The sequence below is a fragment of the Herpailurus yagouaroundi genome, unplaced genomic scaffold (assembly GCF_014898765.1).
Source record: "Herpailurus yagouaroundi ecotype Mexico unplaced genomic scaffold, PumYag 29, whole genome shotgun sequence".
In the NCBI taxonomy this organism is placed as follows: Eukaryota; Metazoa; Chordata; class Mammalia; order Carnivora; family Felidae; genus Herpailurus; species Herpailurus yagouaroundi.
This window is the reverse complement of record NW_024412377.1, coordinates 12826449-12841869: the sequence shown is the minus strand read 5'-3', so window position 1 is coordinate 12841869 and position 15421 is coordinate 12826449. Positions and strand designations below refer to the sequence as shown.

At 45.4% G+C, this 15421-nt stretch overlaps 1 protein-coding gene across 1 annotated transcript in view; it reads left to right on the top strand.

Annotated features, from left to right (window-relative positions):
• The window catches only part of RETREG1 (reticulophagy regulator 1), a 92299-nt gene that overhangs the window by 40835 nt on the left and 36043 nt on the right, over positions 1-15421 (top strand). The gene's annotated exons all lie outside the window — the stretch shown is intronic.

The following is a 15421-nucleotide window of genomic DNA, read 5'->3' as shown; positions in this document are numbered from 1 at the left end:
TTTATTTTATTTTATTTTATTTTATTTTATTTTATTTTATTTTATTTATTTTATTTTCTTTATTTTATTTTATTTTATTTTATTTTCTTTATTTTATTTTCTTTATTTTATTTCATTTCATTTCATTTCATTTCATTTCATTTCATTTCATTTTACCAATTCTACTGAGTAACCCCTATGACATCTAAAAGCTTCCCATTGATGGATGTCATTTCCGCCATTCTTCTTCCCCGAGCTCTTTTCTACTCACAGTAAAGAAATTCAAGTTGCAGCCCTCGTACAAGACAGATTGAGTTAGAGCACAAGCATGTGGCCACATCCTCTTTTTGAGGGTTAGTTTCAAGTGAAACAAAGCAAAGCATGTTTTAAAGGGATGACGGTTACCCCGTGGTGGACTCTGAGGTCCCCCCTTGGGAATGAACCCTGGTTAATACCCCTCCCAGGGGGAGCCTCGCTTTTGCCCTCAGGGTTTGTAAATGGCGAAGAGCCTGGGAACAACTGTTTCTCATTTTGGTGAGACTCCCAGTCCATCTCACTTGAGGACAGTTGCGCTTTCATGGGGAGGGAAGGGGACTCATCATCCTGAGACTAGGTACACATAGTGTCCCCTCTTGCACATCCATCCACAGCTGGTGTTTCCTGGCCTCTGTTACAGCCTCTGACATGGTGTGTCCCTTGCTCTGTGCTTCTATTTTGGAGTCGAGGTGGTTTTAGATTTTAACTGCTGTGATGGCCACAGAAGCCAGACCAGGAGGAGTCTTAAGCGAGTCATGCCCTCCACAGTTTTCGATACAACTTGTGATTTCATTGTCTCATTAAGTCAAGTTTGATATAAACAATTCACGTTGGTTATAAATAAGCGGATTGAAAGCAGCATCTGGCAGTGCGAATCCACTATGGAAATTTATGATGAACTGTGTGTGTGGCGTTGCCATGGTTCGATGCTAAAAGTAGGTGCAGGTAAGAAGCCAAGTCTCGTTTCCATTTTTAAACCATGAACTTCCTCTAATACTCAAAATAGGAAAGAAACATGAAAGGTAAGGACAAATGGCACACGTGGAAAGGAAACCTGAACTTGGTTTCAATCCTGGAAGTTTTTTCAGAGTAAGGGAAAAAATGGCAGGTTGTTACGGCTTTCCTGAGAACACCTTGGGAGTAGCTCACACATGCTCACAGCTCACCTCCAAGGACACTGCTTCCCCCAAGGAGCGTGCCCAGTGCCCTGTCTTGCGTATGTCCACGGAGATGGGTGCACAGGCTTCTGTTGCCCTGAGTCAGCCCACCTCTGACTGCTGGGTCCAGTCCTGGCATTGCCTCTTGGCTGGTGCTGACACCGGGTGGGAGGGAAGCAAGATAATCTTGGGGGCTCTTGGGGAACACGGGGTGCAGTGTGGTTAGCACCGGGCTCAGCCGGAGAGTGCGGGCCAAGGTTGGGTAGGTCGAGGGGAGCAGTGCTAAGAGGGCAGCGAGGTGGCCTCTCCAGGTCTCTGAAGAGGCGAGGAGTCCTCGGAAAGGGCAGGTGGGCAGAAACCAGTTTGTGGCTGGCATAATTGGATCATCGCCATCAGTAACGTGGCACTGGATTATAACCCGAACGATAAGTTCTGAGTCCAGCTGAGTCTTCACTGATACAAATGATTGAATAAATAAGTGAATGAGGGAGGGAGACAAATCTACTTTGCAGAGGAATTTCAAATAGTATGTATAGTCATCACTGCCCCATTCAGGAGGCAGAGCTGTGTCTTTGTGCAGCCCTCCCTGCCCCTTGAATGTGAGTTGCACTCAGTCTTGCTTCCCAAAGACTGCAGCATGGAAAGGGAAAAGCAATAACCTTCCAGTGGAGAAGACTGGCAAACACGGCTTTATCCAAGTGAGCAAGTTAACATCAGCAGGGAGAAGTCATGTGGACATCATGGACCCCTGACATGATGTCAGGAGAAGGGCCTTTCATCTCCTTGATCTTTTCCCCCAAAAGCCACAATCTCCATCTCATCATGAGAAAAACATCAGACAAATCTAAATTGAGGGGCATTCTCCAGAATACCTGATGTCTACAAGATACCCCTCAAAGCCATGAAGGTCATAAAACCAAGGCAAGACTGAGCAAGTCTCCGACCAGAGGAGACTGAGACGCTATGGTGACCAAACAAAATATGGCACCTCAGACTGGCTCCTGGAAGAGAAAAAGAGTGAGTGTGGGTGGGAACTGGTGAAATACAAATGAGTCTGGGGTTCAGGTCATGGTGATATACCAGTGTTGGGTTTCGTTTTTGACAAGTGTACCGTATTAATGAAAGATGTGAACCCAGGGAAACTAGGTGGGGGGTGTGTTGGAGCTCTGTGTACTATCTTTGCCACTCTTCTATGAGTCTAAAATTATTCCAAAATTTAACATGTATTAAAACAAATTTGTGTATGCTTATGGGAGAGAAGCTGTGGATGCTGGAGGAAACCTCTCATAGGAATTCCTGGAGACAGGAAGTCAGGGATTAACACCATGAGAGGCTCACTGGATCCGGTTTCCCTTCCAAGCCTCTTTAAGGTTCACATTTGGGTTTATTTCTCTCTTTTTTTAAAGATAATTGTTTTGCTAGTCACTGAAGGGGTTTTACGCACACCCTGATAGACATGATGTCACTAATGGGACACCGTAAAGTTGCTATTAGCATATCATTTGGAAGCCTGAGCGGCCTAAAGGAGGCAAACCACGTTTCCGAGAGATCAGGTTGATTATCAGACGGTGGTTGAGGCAATAGGGAGACGCCATCCCATTAGGTTACCGGAGGGACTTGCCCTTTCCTTCAAGAAGAAATTGTGAGGTCTCTTAAGGCCCTCCTCTTTCCCACTTATCAAGACCACGAGATGTTCAGCTTTTCTTGTCACAAATGCTTCTACAGGGGTCGGTTCCTCTTCAAAAATACCCCCTTGCCTGGAGGAGAGGTTCTCTCAGTGTCTGAGGAGATCTCTCATCCTCAGGCTGCCTCAGCAAGGGGAGCTCCCCCAGCCAAGGCCACAGCAGGGCCAGATGGCACACCGTGAAAAGGGACTAGGAAACTTTCTGGTCACCCAACCTGTAACCTCAAAAGTAATATGGAAATAATGATTAACTATTGTAGGACTGTTGAACTGAAAAGTCTTCATTTTTGTTTGGCTTCTCCACAAAATACTGGGGGAATGTATAGCCAGGAAGCATCTTATCAGGTGCTATTTAAGGAATGAAAAATAATTTTTGACACTGACATAAGCAAAATATGATAAGGACGATCAACATATAACAAACGTCTTACGCAATCCATAGTTAAACAGAAAGTTACGATGGCCGTCTTTGGTTATGTTTTTAAAAAGTTCAAGAGGTGAAGTTTGTTTTGAGCTGTGTGTCACTCTTGTAGAGTCACCCCAATCCTTACCGTCCACACAGACCTCTGTGTCTGCAATTTGCGGCCAGAAATTTTCCATTTCCTGATGTTTGCTAAGAGCAGTGGGGCCTGCCAGAGTTCTTTCTCTCCTGTGGCTATTTGTTCTAAGTTTCTTGGAACCAGAGATTCTCTGTCGAGGACCTTCACCCCCCGAAATACACGTGCAGACTTAGAAGAGAGCTTTAAAGAAGCAACTGAGCAAGACATCGCAGGACAGGTGTCTTCTGCGGAGGGACGTTTGAACCAATGATAACACTTGACTTTGATTTTTGTCAGTGGGTATATTCCTCCTGGAGTTTTATAAGTTTTTCTTTCTCTTTTTTTTGGAGGGGGAGGGTAGTTTGGGGATGGATGGGAGGAAGAGAGAAAGAAATTAGCTTGATCCAGAGGCATGTCAACTGTTTTAAGGAGAGAAGGGGTGAGGAAGTAAGTAGGAAAGAAACCAGTCACAGGTGACCAACAGGCCCTCTGAGAGGAGATCACAAACCAGAGTTTGTAGCGGCCACGTTTAGTGCCACAAAGTGGGTCTCAAGAAACGCAGGACGCAACAAAAAACAAGCCAGTGCCATAGGGTGATGTGACGCGTGAGGTCCCAGCACCCTCCCTGTTTCATCCAGTCTTTTTCCCTGGTCTTCCTTAAGCCATTGCCAGATTGCTGCTTCTTCCTTCTGTCAGTGTTTTTCCTGAGGCTATGCTCCTACTCTCTGTTCATTTCAACTTCCTGCTCTTCTCCCCCATCATCCCTTACCCCCGACCCTTCCTGTTGTGATCCCACTGATTACTCAAAAGGGTTACTTGCCATGTTCACGCTTCGCTTCGTGGATCCCAGTGGTTGACAACTCCTGTATATCCCAACTTCCCAAGAAACAGTCAGCTCTAGAACAATGAGAGTGTTAGGGGTGCCAGCTCCCTACACAGTTGAAAAAATCCACATATAACTTTTAACTCCTCAAAAACTTTACTAATAGCATACTGTTGGCCAGAAGCCTTACTGAGCCCATAAAGGGGTGATTACCACACATTTTGGATATGTGTTATATGCTGTATTCTTACAATAAAGTGTTAGAGAAAAGAAAATGTTATTAAGGAAATCATAAGAGAAAATACATTTACAGTCCTGTACTGTATGGATTGGAAAAAAATTCATATATAAGTGGACCCATGTTGTTCAAGGGTCAACTGCATAATGAACTTTTATTGAGAAGAAACATATTTGGTCAGAAATTTAGGACATTAGTGTTCCCTCACAGAGATCAACGTGACAGAGACACAGCTAGCACAGGACATGATTCTTGGAGGCTCTTGAGTCTGTTCCCTAGTAGCCTTTCTACCCCCGTCTTCTTTCCATTCCTTGACCCTCTTTCCCTCCGGCCATTTGCTGACTCTTCTCCCCTGTTGTCATCCTTCATCACATGCCATCTTTCATGAAGCTTTATTTCATCACACCACTTTGGGGGTGGGGCACAGTTCAACCCATGACAGGGTCAGACGGCAGGTGTAGCATGGACCAGACAGGAAGGGTGTGAGAGTCACCCGCTGGCCAGCCTGAGGGTTTGTGGCGACGTTGGGTCCAGTTGGGGTCCCTACTGAGACCATAACAAATTATGTGACATTCTAGCACAACCTAATACGATGGAAGTTCCAAGAAATAGGGGTAAGAAAATGGTGCTATATTGGGTCCTGTAAGTTGGTGGCCTAAACTGATGAGCATGAAGGGGTCCGTTATTGATCATACCAGGACATGAGGTGCAGCTGGGGACTGTCCTAGGCTGGGAAATAGGGTGACTACAGCGATACCTCCAGAAAAAGAAGGAAGGTCAACCAGAAAACTGGAGGGCAGGGACTTCAGGGGTGCCATGTCTTCAGGGGTGCTATGGTTTTAGAGTACCAGCTATTTTTGGATGAAAAGAAATTTGAAGAAAACACTCCATGTGCTAAGCTTAAAAAAAAGTAAAAAGATAAAATGGGTAACTGGGTTGATTCTGTTCTCATTATTTTGAAAAGAGACCAAGGAAAAAAGTTTCCACTTTCTCTTCCAGGCTATCCAGATGATCTAGGTCGTAGGTTTTCCACTGGAGTACCTGGAGGAACTCTGGATTTCCAAGGACTCCCCCCCCCCCCCCCCCCCCCCCCCCCCCCCCCCCCATTGAGGCCATGTTTCAGTGCCCTGGCTCCCATTTAAACCTGGGTAACTCTTTTTGGTTGTTGTATCTTTTCTGTACTAAAGTTTGTCATAACATAGCATTTGGGGAAACAAAGTTTCCGTTGCTCTGAAAGGCACCAAGGACAGGTCTCCGTGTGACTCCGCCAGCTGGAGAGCAAGAGAGACGGTACCGACCCTCTCGTTAGGGTGAGTGTTGTGATTATTCATCGGATTACTGAGTGCTGTGACTAACACCACATACATATAGGGTCATCTGATCCCTTGGTTTTTTGTTTTTGTTTTTGTTTTATCTAAAGGAAATGTTCGTCTTTTACTTTATTCCAAAAATATACTGGCTTTGATCCTAGTCCCATACGTCTATTCCACTTCTGCAAAGCACATAATACATACTCTGAATTGTCCTGGGAAACATTCTCTCCTGGCAACACGGGGAGCCTTCGGTGGGAGATGAGGAAGACGGACAAAGGGACTTCTGACACTTTTTTTTTTTTTGATTTAGATAAATGTTTATTTATTTTTGAGAGAGGGAGAGAGAGCCAAGTGGGGGAAGGGCCCAGAAGGAGGGAGACAGAGGGTCCGAAGCAGGCTCTACAGGGACAGCACAGAGCCCGATGCGCGGCTCGAACCCACAAACCCCCAGATCATGATCCGAGCCAAAGGCAGACGTTCAACCGACTAGCGCCACCCCGGTGCCCTGGCAATTCTTACACTTCTGAGTCACTGGGTGCAGGGCAGTCTCGCTCACTTGGGTTCTCTTTCCCTCATTCTTTCAACCAATATATGTCTGCTACCAAACAGCTCCTCAAAGAGGGGGACTGTTACTGGCCTGGCTTAAGTGAGAATCCTGAAGCCTGAGATTTCTGCTGGGGATGTGCTTCTGAAGGCCCTGTTTCCCAAGTGAAAGAGCAGGGATTTTTTTTTTTCTTAAAAAACATTTTTTAAAGAATATTTTTCATTAATGATAGCAAGCTACAGAAGAATTCCCCTTCCATTTAAAAGTCATCTTTCTTTTTTGTATTTTAAAAACAATTTCTTGGGGCGCCTGGGTGGCTCAGTCGGTTAAGCGGCCGACTTCGGCTCAGGTCATGATCTCGCGGTCCGTGGGTTCGAGCCTCGCGTCGGGCTCTGTGCTGACAGCTCGGAGCCTGGAGCCTGTTTCCGATTCTGTGTCTTCCTCTCTCTGACCCTCCCCCGTTCATGCTCTGTCTCTCTCTGTCTCAAAAATAAATAAACGTTAAAAAAAATTAAAAAAAAATTAATAAATAAAAAATAAAAACAATTTCTTACAAGAGCAATTTGTATATATTTGTTACAGAAAAATGGAGAACCCAGGCAGGCAAAAAGAATAAAATGGAAAATATTCCTTATTTACTTCAGCCAGGGGAGAAAACCACAATTAACACCTCAGTATAGATTCTTCAAAATGTTTTTCCTTTCTTCTTCCTCTCCCTCCCTTCCTTGTCTTCTTAACTAAGAAGATCTACCTTTCTGTATCTTCATACGTATCTTTCCAGATATTTTCACCAGGATATAAATGTATATTTTTATATGAATGGTACTATACACCTTTTCTTTCCTCTCTCTTTTTTTTAGCTAACTGTACCATGGAGAGATTTTTATAACAATCTCATCCTTTTTAGCAGCAGCACAGGATTTCACTGCACCGAAATTTAGTTAGTCCCTTATTGACAGGCCTCTACGTTGTTTGGGGTGTTGTTTGTTTTTGTTTTGTTTTGTTTTGCAGTTATAGGTGCCTATATTTATCTCTACATTCAAAAGGTTTTCGTATGATTTATGAAGTACGTAAGATATTACAAATAACATGACATTGAACGTATATATGTGCTTATAGCTTAGCATTGCACAGTATATTTACAGGGCATGTACTGCTCAGGGTATTTGATCACAAGCATTTGGCCGCCCTTAGGCTAGGCGGCAGAGGAAACCAGACCGAACTAGGACAAAAATTACAGTGAGCACAGAGTTTCAGGGTGGGCTACAAACATAGATCAGTGCATTAGAGCTGATGGTGAGAATCTTCTCCGTGGGTGAAGGAGAGCAAAGACAGCATACAGCTTCCATTTTTCTGACCCTGTTAGCCATTTGGAACATTTCTTTACTCACATAATTAATATTCATTACTAACATCACCTAAAAATATCAGTTTGTTCATGGAGCACCTGGGTGGCTCAGTTGGTTAATCGTCTGACTCTTGGCTCAGGCCATGATCGTGGCTCAGGTCTGACGTTTGGCTCAGGCCACGATCTCGCGGTTTGTGGGTTTGAGCCCCACATTGGGCTCTGTGCCGAAAGTGCGGATTCTCTCTCTCTCCCTCTTTCTCTCTCTCTGCCTCTTCCCCACTCACGCTCACTCTCTCTCTTTCTCAAAATAAATTACTAAAAAAAAATACTAGTTCTGTTTCAGGATCTAGCTCAACCATTGCTGAGATACAGTAATGGACACGAAGGGTCATTGCCTGCTCTGAGAGGGAGAGATTAGGACAGCTGGTGTGTAAACAGCTGATGTGTAAACAGATAGTAAGATGACATATTGCTAAATTTTATGGAGAAAATGCATCAGAATCATGGGACTGAGAATGATATGAGGGATTACTTTTTTAAAAAAATTTTTAATGTTTATTTTTGAGAGAGAGCACAAGTGGGGGAGGGGGAGACACACACACACACACACACACACACACACACACACACCCCCCCCCCCCCGCGGCCCCCCCCGCCCCACCGAAGCAGGCTGCACTTGCTTCAGCTGTGCTAACAGCTCAGAGCCAGATGCGGGGCTCGAACCCACAGGGAGATCGTGACCTGAGCTGAAGTCAGACGCTTAAAAAAACTGAGCCACCCAGGCACCCCAAGGGATTCCTTTCTAAAAAAGGCAAGAAATAGAAAAGCTTAAGGGAAGGGCAGGGGGCAGAGATGCTGCGTCCTCTTTGGATGTGGTATTTGGAGATACTGGTGGGACTTCGGGAGTTAAAAAGATAAATCGAGGCACACTATAAATTTGAAGAGTTTATCTGCACGAAAGTCAGTTTGAATCAAGTGGCACCAAGCTGGAAGTGGCTGGAGCAATCCCCTGACGGGACCCAGGGAAAGACTTTGCTAGAGATCCTGTAGGAGCCAAGCAAGGCAATGATCTGATTGGTTATACGGAGCTCAAGCGACTCCCTTCTTTTGGAAAGCCTACTGGCTGCTTGAGATGGGTCCTCCTTAGATTACCCTTGAGGCATTTGTAGGCTCACGTTTGGGTTTGTTAGAGTGTGCTGCTAAAGCATGAGAACCGTTTCGATCTAACGGCCTCCTTGTTTAATTAATGCAGCACAGGTGAAGATGGTGAGTAATCAGTGGCGTGTGGGTAAATTTTGAGCAACTGACTCACAACAGGTGGGGATCAGGCAGCCGATTTGTAGCATTTGCCAATTTCCATGGTGCAAAGGCTCCCACCACCGCTGGCCCCAACTACCTATTTAATACCACTGGACGCGAGAGGGAAGAGATAGGAACAGTTTCCATGAGCCAGTCAGACCACAGCTGGTGGGTGGTAGGACATATGGGCTTGGAATTCTGGGGCATGTTTGACGGGGAATATAGATTTGGGCCTCCAAGTGGGGGGTTAAAGGCTGGGAAGAGAGAGATTTCCTAAGGAGATCATATAGCATGAGAGGGGACTTGGCCGGTGTTAGAACACTGGGACTGTGCTCTCCAAGTGTGGGTCCCCCGTCAGCAGCATCAGCAGCATCTGGGAGCAGGTTCATGGCACATCCCTGGCCTGCGGAGTTAGAGTGTCCGAGGGTGGGGAAGCCCTGTCCTCGTGATCACCAGCGTTGAAGAGCCAGTTAGAAGAAGGGCACCTAGAGAGACCAAGAAGGAATGTTGAGAGAAGCTGGAGCTGAGCACAGGAAGTGGAGTCTTTGAGCCAAGCATGGGGACAGTGCCAGGACAGAGGGAAGCGGGCTGCAGTGAAGGGCCCCCAGGAGGTCAAGTCAGATGGGATGAACAGTATCAGCTGCATTTGAAGAGCAGTACCGGAGTCATGGTGGGGGCAGGAGGTAGGTTGTAATTGGTGAGGAGTGACTTGATCACGGGCCATTGGTTAGGACCTTTGGCTTGAAGAACAGAAGACAAAGGTTAGTAACTGGGAGATGTGTGCTCAGTGATAAGGTTTCTGGAAGAGGCCTGGATAGATTTGTGGCTGAGAGAAAGAGCCAGTAGAATTTGGAAAGGCCCTGAAGGCAAGAAGGAGATGGGATAATTTTGGCACAAATTGGAGGAGAGTAGAAGGGAGGGAATCAAGACCTTGGGATGCACCCTGGCCTTGAAGAAGTAACCTGTGGGATCTTATCCTTGTCTTCAGAGGCTGGAGGGAAGGAGGGATGGAGAAGATTCTGGCAGATGGAGTAAATGCTCCATGGACTCTTCTTAGTACTGTCCTATTGATAGATCTTCTGTAAATCTCTACCCTTATCCCTTTTGATGAAAAGTGATTCTGGAAATGTTCCTGAAGCAGTTGGTAAGATTGTGTTAGCCAGTCTGCTCTCACGGGAACTTTTGTTTTATTTCTAACTTAAACCAATTTTGGCAAGAGAAGTAGAGAATTAAAGTTCTGAAGCTGTACAGACCACTAGAAATGCAATACAAGCGACGTATAGCATTTAAAATTTCTAGTAGCCGCAGTAAAAAATAAAAAACAAGTAAAAGTAATTTTAATAATATATTTTACTTGATTGATACACCCAAAATATCATCACGACATGTAGTCAATATGAAAATTAGTAATGAGATATTTTACATTCTTTTTTTTTCTGTGTCTTAAAAGCCTGCACTAGCCACAGTTCCTGTGCTGGGTGGCTGCCGTATTGGACGGTGCATCTCTAGAGTCCATAGGGTTCTGTAGCACTGAACGCTGATAGAAGAAATAAAAATGTGCCTGTTCTTAGGAGGTGACAAAGACTCTTTGGTCAGCCTCCTCTGAGCTCTTTTGCATCTAGGCTATATCCTTGGGTATGTTCTCAAGAACCCAGTTTGCTTGCTTGTTTTTAAGTTTTTATTTATTTAAGTAATCTCTACACCCAACAAGGGGCTGAAACTCACGACCCCAAGATCAAGTGTTGCTTCCTCCTCCAACTGAGCTAGCTAGGCACCCCCTCAAGAACCCAGTTTTAGCAGGAGTCCTGTCAGGTCCGTTTAGTGGGAACCCCTCACCCTTGACATCTGATCATCCTCAGTCTCTGACCAAATTCCTCATCTCCCAACACCCCGGGTAATATCTGACCACCTTGGCCTCCCTTCAGCAAGAATGCCATCAGGTCAGCTTGGCAAAGAATCACCCTCCCTATCTTAGTAATTTTCTGTGCACCAGTGACTCCCCCCTCCTGCACCGGTACCCAGCACTTGGCCATTCGTGATAATATTGCCCTGTAACCCTCAAGAGAGGGAGGATCCCTCCTATTGTCTCTGATAGAAAGTTCCAGAGCCTTAGTGAATGCTGCTATAGAAGAGTGGGAAGAAAAAGTCAGACCAATGATTATGTGAAGAGAAAAAGCAACATCAAGAAAAGTGGACAATTAGCTTTGATATGGCAGCGACTTCCTTAGGTCATCCTATAGGACTGAACTGCAAAGGAAATAAAAATGCTTGTTTAACATATACTACTGAAACCGAATGTATACAGATTTTGGGGGAGTATGAATACAAGACAACTTGAACTGTGGAAGTGTGTGGCACACGAGCTTTCGCCAGAATGCGTGGTTTCTGCTGTCTGTTCAGCTGGAGAAGTGAAAAGAATGCTCTGCACTCGGGTCTCTCCTGATTGGTCAACGGTGGGTCACCTGACTTTGCCGGGCCCCTTTTCTTCAGCACCCAAAATGTTGGATGGCTTCTGGGGCCCTCAGGGTTTCTCCCACGTCTGTATGCTGTGAGTCCTTTCGTCCAGGATGCCCAGTGAATTGCAGGTCAGCAGTGCCGAGGAAACCCTTGCAACCCCAGCCCCCCACAGGGCTGAAGGTGTCACTGACGTTAGGAAGCCACCCGCTGTGTCAGCGATGTAGCTACACTCTGGTTTCTGTTACGGTGTTGTCCCTGTCCCCCCCCCCCCCATCCTTGTGAATTTCAGAAGCTCACACATTTATACCTAAAGGAGGATCCATTGTTGGAGCAAGTAATTTAAAAATGCATGAAGGAGGGGCGCCTGGGTGGCGCAGTCGGTTAAGCGTCCGACTTCAGCCAGGTCACGATCTCGCGGTCCGTGAGTTCGAGCCCCGCATCGGGCTCTGGGCTGATGGCTCGGAGCCTGGGGCCTGTTTCCGATTCTGTGTCTCCCTCTCTCTCTGCCCCTCCCCTGTTCATGCTCTGTCTCTCTCTGTCCCAAAAATAAAATTAAAAAAAAAAAAAGTTGAAAAAAAAATGCATGAAGGAGTACTTAAAGGAAGTATTTTAATAAATATTTCATATTAGTAGTAAGTCATCTGTTGGGACACTAATCAGTTGTCCTTTGAACTGAGAAGCACATTTCAGGAATCTATTTAGTTCTGTAGTAACTAACCAACTAAGTTTGACGACAGCTATGCTCAAAAGTTCAAATGTTTATTTATTTTATTTTTTTAATTTTTTTTAACGTTTATTTATTTTTGAGACAGAGAGAGACAGAGCATGAATGGGGGAGGGGCAGAGAGAGAGGCAGACACAGAATCGGAAGCAGGCTCCAGGCTCTGAGCCATCAGCCCAGAGCCCGATGCGGGGCTCGAACTCATGGACCTTGAGATCGTGACCTGAGCTGAAGTCGGACGCTTAACCGACTGAGCCACCCAGGCACCCTTATTTTATTTTTGAGAGAGAGAGAGAGAGAGAGAGAGCGAGAGCCCACATGAGCAAACGGGAGGAGCAGAGAAAGAGGGAGACAGAGGATCTGAAGCAGGCTCTGTTTTGGCTGCAGCGAGCCCAATGCAGGGCTTGAGATGCGGGGCTCGAACTTACAAACTGTGAGATCACGACGTGAGCTGAAGTCATATGCTCAACTGACTGAGCAACCCAGGTGCCCATGCACTCAGATATTCAAAAAATAGTAAACTGGGAGTTTAGGGGAACAAGAGTTAAAACTAATGGGATAGAATTGTTAAAATTGAGAGATCGTAGAATTAGCTTTTTGGCGTTGATAAGTGTCAAGTGCTGAGTGGGAACCTGGGTGGCTCAGTTGGTTAAGCCTCTGACACTGGTTTTGACTCAGGTCATGATCTTGAAGATGGTGAGGTCGGGGCCCATGTTGGGCTCCATGCTGACAGTATGGAGCCTGCTTGGGATTCTCTCTCTCCCTGTTTCTCTGCCCCTTACCCCCTCCCCGCTCATGTACATACACCCACGCTGCGTGTGCTCTCTCTCAAAATAAATAAACCTTAAAAAAAGTGCTGAAATATTCTCACTGATAACGTTTGCAGTGTTGCAACTTTTCTAACAATACAGCACCCTGCTTTGGGTCTGAGAGGCATTTGCAAAACCTGATTTTCAGAACTCTGCTATGACTGTTTTCTTTCAAGGTCAAAAGTGTTTGAGTTATGTGTTTGAGTATCTGCACTGACTTAACCTCAGACTTTGAAGTCTGGAGCTTTCAATCTTGTGTGAGGTATTAAAGAAATTGTCAGAATTGTGACATGCGTGTGTCACAAAACAGCTGACACTATCCCAAAGAAAGCAGATTAATATGTTATCTGCGTCAACTCTTCAGTTCTTTAATGCTCTAGAAATCACTTCGACACACGTAAGTGTCAAATATACATTAAATGTAGATAAATGGCTGTGTAGTGACAATGGGACATACATATCTAAAATTTGTTTTAATGTTTATTTATTTTTTGAGAGAGAGAGACAGCATGAGTGGAGGAAGAGCAGAAAGAGAGGCAGACACAGAATCTGAAGCAGGCTCCAGGCTGTCAGCACAGAGCCTGACATGGCGCTTGAACTCACGAACCTGAGATCATGACCTGAGCCGAAGGTGGACACTTAACCACTGAGCCGCTCAGGTGCCCCGTGGAACACACATGTTTTTAAAAGTAAAGCATTTTCTTTCTTTCTTTTATTTTTTAACATTTAGTTTTTGAAAGAGAGAGAGAGAACAAGCAGGGGAGGGGCAGAGAGAGAGGGAGACACAGAATCCGAAGCACGCTCCAGGCTCTGAGCTGTCAGCACAGAGCCCGACGTGGGGCTCGAACCCACGAACTGTGAGACCATGACCTGAGCTGAAGTCAGACGCTTAACCGACTGAGCCACCCAGGCATCCCTGTTTCTATTTGTTTTGAGAGAGAGAGAGAGCGTGTGGGGGGGGGGGGGCGGAGAGGGAGGGAGAGAGAGAGCACACAGAGAGAGAGAGAGAGAGAGAGAGAGAGAGAGAGGGAGAGAGGAGAGAATCTTAAGCAGCCTCCATGTTCAGTGCAGAGCCTGACATGGGGCTCGATCTCAAAAATCATGAGATCGTGACTTAAGCTGAAATCAAGTGTCAGACGCTTAACCAGCCAAGCCACCCTGGCACCCGAAAAGTATGTCTTTTAATAATTAGATCCTGCTTACTACTTTACCTAATGTTCCTAATCAGGAAAAAAAAATGATCTCAACTTTTTATGCAAAGCTTTTAGGGTATATTCCTAAAAGAATCTCGGTAATATTTTTCTTAGCCGTTTTTTTTTAAATGAAGAAGGAGCTATACTTTCTTTTTTAAATTGAGATATAATTGACATGTAACGTGCATTTCAGGTGCACAACATAGTGATTTGATATTCATATGTACTGAGAAGTGATCAACATGATGTCGAGTTAACATCCACACACACAGTTAACAATTTTTTTTTCTTGTGATGAGCACTTTTAAGATCCATTTTCTCAGCACCTTTCAAATACACGATAGTGTTATACTCTGTCATCACCATGCTGTACATTACACCCCCCAGGACTTATTTATTTTATAACTGGAAGTTTGTACCTTTTGACCACCTAGGTGCAACCTTCTAGCCTCTTTAGAAGCAGGAAAAATTGAAGTGATTTTTGTCCTGCTCATAGAAGCTGCAGCAAATGAGGGTACTTGGTGATTGATTACACGTATGTAATGATGAGCCAAGCTATAAAAATATCTTGGGCACGCGGCCCAGCCGTGTGCCAATGTCAGGCTGCTTGCTCTCTGATGACAGAGGGGAGCCTGTGGGAGGAGCCCTGTTGCCCAAAAGAACACACGGACTCATTTGTGTCCATACCCATTCTGGGTTGAGAAATCGAGATGACCCAAAGGAAGGTTTTCTTGCAAAACAGTGTCCCTCAAAACACAATTGTTCTTGGTGTGTGTTTCTCTCTCTCTCTCTTTTTTTTCCCCTTTGGAGTAAACGACCTCTTGCTGAGTGGCTGAGCATTCTCAGAACAAACAAGGCTCTCAGCTCTGGCACGTCCAGCCCATCTCACTCTCCGCCCCTAGCCTCCTCCTCTGAGTCGGAGATATGATGGCCCAGGCTGAAGTTTTAGGCTCCCCATGGCCATGCCACCACCCTTCAGTGGGTGCCTCGTCATGCCAGGAAAAGAAAACAAGAAATAGGAAAGAAAAAGAGTGGGCAGGTCTAGGTGAAGTCATCCCAATAAAGGTTAATAGCTGGGCGGTGACACCTTCTCACACCACTGGAGAGAAAATGCTTGCTCCCAGCTGCCTGTCACGGTACTGGGAGTAAGAGGTGACCTATTTATTTTTAGAAGGGGACAGTCATAATAACCCGGCTCCTAGCTTCATTCAAGGCAGGCAGGTGCTTTGGACGTTTGTAAACACCTACTTTCTGAAGAAGGGAGGAGCGCTTTTTTTTTTT